Genomic DNA, 6,000 nt, shown 5'->3' with positions numbered 1-6,000 from the left:
GGGCGTCAAGCATGATCTTGTGGGTACGTGTGCGCATTTATGTGTGTTTCTGTTTGCGTGGAGGCAATATTGTTCCTGAATTTGTCAAAAAAAAGCCCGTGTTCTTATTGGCGAACCACATCCTGTCTGTCAATGAGTCACACGGAGTAAACAAAGTCTTACCAAAACACACTGCTGCGATGATCCTGCTCACTGTTTGCACTGCTGAGACATGGAGATCTTTTCCACCTGACCACTGTAATCTAACGAGGTTGCATCTCTGTAGTAAAATACTTCCTAGTGATAAAAATGATTACAAGCAGAAAAACAGTCTTATAATGGTTGATGTAAGAGTTTAAAAAATGTAAAAGAAAACCGTTCCCCCCCCCACAAAATCCCCAAGAACACCAAGAAGGAGCTGGATGTAAAATCTGTTTTGCTTCATTTCTGCTGTATAAAATTTGTTGGAGCTGAGAACTTTAATAGCCTCCGTATTTCCCCCCCCCCACATTATACACAAATCCCGGGAAGCATGGGAGGTAAACAAGTCTCCATTACGGCAATGACTTCTTGCATTTTAACCTTTGCTTTCTATTATGTATTATCTGGTACTCTCTCAGTTCTCTGTTGCTGCTCCAACTGAATTGGCAAACTTCAGTACTTGGGAAAAATAAATAAATAACTGTGAAACACACAAGTCTTTACTTCACAACAAGCTCGCTATCTGACCCAACACTTAATATAGGTTTACTGGGCGTGCAGAGCACTAGGATTAGCTTCAAGTAACATTTTATCTAATGTTGTGTAGGTGCTGTTTTTATTTCTTGATTTTTTAAAAAAGTTTTTTGTGGTGTTTTTTTGGTTGGGGTGAGGGGAGCATATTAAGACTAGAGGCAAAGACAATGGCACACTGACACAGATACCTGTGAAATAGCTGTGAATTTATCTAATCATTAATCAGATTAAATGCTACTAAACCTCACCTGAAAAGCTGTTGCTCCACCAAGTAAACACCTCAGGAGTGACAGCAGAGGGAGATGGCACAGTACTCACGTCGGTAACCGAATTATTCAAGCCTCTTGTTTATTCTCTGATTTACAATTTTAATTCGTCAGGAGTAAAATTCTCTTGTGTTTGCTGGAGTTTTTAGAATTCTCTCTCTGCAGCGGGGATTTGAACATTTTTCCAGCTGTCTGACATTCAAAACTCATTGTTGCCGTTTTTGGTCTTACACATTTGTAGTGCTGGGATGTCAAACGAATTTTGCATCGAGGGCCACATGCAGCCCGCTTTGATCTTAAGTGGGCCGGACCAGTGAGACTCCAATTTCTGTCATTGCGAATTAGCTCAACTGCACATTTAATCCCTGAGATATCTCAATATAAGTAATCAGAAGTGCAATTTCAACAGTACGTCTCAGATTTTCTACATAATAAAGAAATGCTGCTGAAGTAGTCTGACTCTTTGGGCACAAATTGTTAGAAAGTCATGTGTAAAATTACATAAAAAGTTGTTTACTGTAATTCTAAAACTTTTTTATTGCTAATTCACAAAAATATGCAGTTTTATTTATTTATATATCTGTTTATTTATTTATTTTACTATGGGTACATTGCAAAAAAACAGACATTTCTATAGTAGACAGTTAAGAAAATAGAAACTTTTAAGTAATTTAATTAATACTTCATTACTGTAGAATGAATGGCTGTGGGGGGGGGGGGGGGGGGGGGGGGGGGGCTTTATCAGTAGGACAAGCTGTAGAATTTATGAAAATACAGTTAAAAGTTCAAAATTTATGTCCTACTTCAAATTTTCCAAAGCCGTCCAGTGGGTCAGATTGGAGCCTTTACCAGGCTCATTGTGACCCTAGCTTTATGTTTGACACCCCTCCTTCAGTGAATACACAGTAGCTGTGGGCTTATCGAATAACATAGCTTCAGGCCTGTTAATTTCATTTATAATTTTTCTGTAAATTGCTCTACAAAGCATCACTGAGCCCTGCTTTCACTCTGGCTTTTTCTTGTAATGAGAGAGAACGTGTACAGTTGTGCTATATGAGTATGTTATATATGTGGTATGAGGCAGGATAAAATTAGCAATTTATCCGTGTTTGTAAAATTAAGAAGAAAAAAAAACATGTGATATTATTCATAACAGACTATAGTTGCTGCTGTATGTTGCTATGGTAATCCTGCTACTGGCAGCCTTCCAGTGATAGATTGATCCAGGACTGGTTATTCTATACACTAGACCCAAAGATGGGAGAAGAAAATATTTCTTTCTCCGTGTGCGTGTGTGCATGCATGTGCTTGTTTACTGTTGTGTACGCGTATCTTTGGCTTATCAATCTGCGAGTGCTGTATTGATTGGCCAAAAGATATTTCCTCTAATGTGCTTGGGGATGATGGGTAAGGGGGGAGGCAGCTTTCACTTAGCCTCCAAGCTCTTAAGAGAACATCTATCTATCAACATTTCCAGGCAAGGGGAGGGGTCAGGAGCGGGTAGGTAGTTTGATCTTACTCACTTACACACACACACACACACACACACACACACACACACACACACACACACACACACACACAAAGAAGAAGAAGAAGAAGAAGAAAAAGAAAGAGCAGGAATCATTGAAATAGCGCCAGCATCAAGCAGCCAACACACCTTAGCAAAGCGAGCATGTTGTTGTTTACACTGTGGGAGGCAAAGAGCTGATACATCTCAGAGAGCTGCTGCTTAGAGCCATAGATCCTGCGCTTTGTGGAAACAGCCAGCAGAAGAGAGTATCGTTAGTAGTGCCCGGGCACAGGTTCCACTGTGTGTTCAGTGCGACGGTGCAACAATCTGTCCAGTGTTTTGTTGTGTTTTTAATTAGGACTGTATAGTGTGAACGATGCTCCGTGTAGATGCCTGCTGCTCCGACTCTTGCGACTATGTGATGCATCGTGGTGATAACGTCCCCTCGTCCCCCTCCTGCTTTTGCACTTGAGCTCCATTTGCTCTCTTCAGGGCCTCGCACAGGACCAGAGACTCGCAGAGCCACCATTTAGCTCTCAGCAGGGAGAGAGAAAAGAGGGGGAATCGGTCGCTCCTCCTCTCTTATCTCTCACTTAACAAAAGCCTCTGATGAAGACAACAAGCATTCTGCCTCCCGCTCTCCATCTCTCTCGCTCTCTCTCATTTATCTCCATGCTCTTCTCTGTTGAACAGTCAGGGTGCTAGTTGAACATGGCAGCTCTGACACTTTTCACATAGTCCTTTGTTGCGTGTGCACTCTCACATGCATTTGTGCGAGCGGCTGCATCCTTTTGTGTTCCGCTGCGAGTTGGAGACAGCGTATAGTCACACATGTGTGAGCTTAGCATTCTCAGCACTTATTATTCTTGGGGTTTGTGGCAATGGGCAAGTCTGTAATTACCTTTAGGGTTAGCGCAGTCCCGCTTGCACCCTGCACACAGCTGTCTGGTTTTCATTTCTGGCTTATTGTCTCCAACTAGCACCATAGCAAGGGCCGCTTCTTCACTTGTAATGTGGAGGAAATGGGTGAACAGCCTCTCTAATTACACTTCACCCACTGACACTAATTTACATACAAACACAATCACACTCCAATCCAAACCTTCATTATCTCTGGATTCCATTCTGTAGGGCATGATATTTTGGCTGTTATGCGGTATTTCATTCAGGCTCTGTTACTCACCATCACCACTCAGTTATTATGGCTAAAGTGGGAGCCACGAATTGTGGAACTATCGACTCAGAGTATGACCCAAGAGTGGGGAAAAAAATTCTCAAAGTGTATGAGAACTCACATGTTAACAGTTTGGATGTGTTTTCCACCGCGCTACTATGTGCACCTTAAAGTTCTTTGCATAAAGTTTCCGGTGAGGCTCTCCTCTCTCTCTAAAGCTGATACATTATCTTTATGCCGTATGCTCTCTGTCGAACACACACTACTACAACAAGCTCCATTGTGATGTGAATGAGGGGCCCACCAGCTCCATGGAGACTTGTGTGAGCTAGAGTGTGTCGCTACAATTAGGTTAAAGAGATTGATGAACTACTAGAATGTAAAAAGGGAACAACTTAAAAAAAAGATTAAAAAAGAAAGAAAGAAACACGAACACTCCCCACCCCACCAATACCCCTCATGGTTGAAAAGCTGTGACTGTTTGATGGACATGTACAAAATCAGTCACGTTGAGGCTGAATCACATGTGGGCAAATATGCATGAGTCAGGGTGCTTTGAATAGTGATTATAAGACATTTCCCGGCACTGGTCATATTCTTTGTGACGCGAACCTGGCTGCAGTCTAAAGCGTTACTCCTTTCTTCTTATTCTTTCATCCTTGAGTACTATAACTTGTCCGATGAGAGCGAGAGAGAGTCGGTAAAAGCGCGCCATTAACTTGCACCGGTGCGTATCGGTGTGTGACATCCCTCATCCAACTAACACCAACTAAAGGGCCGTTGAGCTTTTACCGGGTCCGTGATCGCTGATGCCCGAGAAAAAGGCTGTTTGTGTCAATCAAACCGAGCCCCAACCCACCCCTCCTTCCTTTTCTATCTCCCACCTCCCTCTCTCTCTTTCTCTCTCTCCCTCCCCTAGCTCACCTCCACTCGTGTAGGCGCTCTTAAACCGCGGCGTTTACGCGCGGCAGCCAGTCGTTTACGGGCACCTCTTGCGTCTACGGATATCTACCAGCTAATCTCCACCTTAATAAGATGAGATAAAGGGACAAGTGAGCATAGCTCGCACCGAGAGAGGAGACAGCAGGGGGAGGGAGAGTAAGAGAGAGCGAAGAATGATGAAAGAGGGGAGGAGAGCGGATCATTCCGGCTGGCCGCCCCTACTGCTCTAGTGGAGGGGAGAGAGGGAGAGAGAGGGAGAGAAGGAGAGAGAGAGAGATGGCACAACGCCTCAGCATCCGAAACACACGGGAGTGGTGCGCCACCGACACCGGAGCTCTGGACTCATCCGAAGCAGCGTTGCACACTCACCACTCCCCTCTCCCCGCACGGCGGTGCCTCGTGGTCGGTTAAAGGTAAGTGGGCGAATCGGTTCTTTAGATAAAGTCCAGCGTGAGAAAGCGGATTGGAAAACTCTTTTATTGCCTGATGTTAAGTTTGAGTTAGCCTTTTTTCATTCAAGCTGCCTGAATCTGTGGTGCGTGCCACCTGCTTTTTTTTTAAGAGGTATTGTTGTCTCCGTGGGTCCATTTGTGTTTTTTCTCCCACCCTCTTCAGCCTTCCTAATATAGGTAGAAGAACTACACTGTTAATCTAAAGCTTCTTTTTTGTCTTTCGGATTTCAAAGAAAGGTCGCAGATAAAAATATCATCAGTTATAAACCATCAACAGTTATTTTGTGACAAACACCAAAATTCCCTTCTTTTTTTTAGCTAAAAACTGCAGTTTTGAAAAATTCGAAGCTGCACAAACTTTTTGTTTCATATTAAAATTGACAAAATGTGCAAAGCAAGAGCTGTTTCCTATTGTTTTTCTTACTAACGACAACAGCGCATTAAGTTATTAAAAAAGGGGCGAAAACTTCCACATGAGCCGTCCAACTGTCCATGTTAATCCAATTCCAGCGCCCTCCTGTGGTTCCAACAGTGAGGCACATGCATGCATAGAGTAACAGGTTCAATCAGCTCAACCGTGCTGTTGAGAAACTCACCTGTCCCTAAGTCATAGGCGCTTCTTTATCCGCCTCTTACGCTCTGTTTCTAAGAGTATCCTCCGCATTTTTCACGCGGGTGTAACTTTTGAACACATTTATCAGAGCTACTACTCCTAATTCAAGTCCCAGTTAGGATGACATATATTTTTTTCAAGTAAATCATACAACTATCTTCTTCATGTTGGCGTAGAGATAAAAAGAATACATTTTCACATCATCCCTGTTTCATTTTCTGGTGTTATATTTAAAGCCCCCTTCCTCTGCGACCTTCTTGTTTCTCGTGTTCACTAAAAGCAAGGAAGACAGAAGGGTGGAGAACATGAGGAAAGACTATTGATAT

General features: G+C 43.1%; 1 protein-coding gene across 4 annotated transcripts in view; it reads left to right on the top strand.

The window, feature by feature from the left end:
* The first annotated feature begins 4,581 nt into the window (after positions 1-4,581).
* ndst3 (N-deacetylase/N-sulfotransferase (heparan glucosaminyl) 3) overlaps positions 4,582-6,000 on the top strand; it is a 49,753-nt gene continuing 48,334 nt past the window's right edge. For 3 of the 4 annotated variants that reach the window (XM_085409850.1, XM_085409851.1, XM_085409853.1), the window contains exon 1: positions 4,582-5,022. The gene's annotated coding sequence lies outside the window, so the exon portion shown is untranslated. The remainder of the gene's footprint in view (positions 5,023-6,000) is intronic. The other variant, XM_085409852.1, reaches the window with a different exon arrangement.

This window comes from Rhamphochromis longiceps, linkage group LG6 (assembly GCF_057381845.1).
Source record: "Rhamphochromis longiceps isolate RC_006_pf linkage group LG6, R_longiceps_female_GT1.1, whole genome shotgun sequence".
Lineage (NCBI taxonomy): Eukaryota > Metazoa > Chordata > Actinopteri > Cichliformes > Cichlidae > Rhamphochromis > Rhamphochromis longiceps.
Note: the sequence above shows the minus strand (reverse complement) of the source record. Positions and strands in the feature narration are given on the sequence as shown.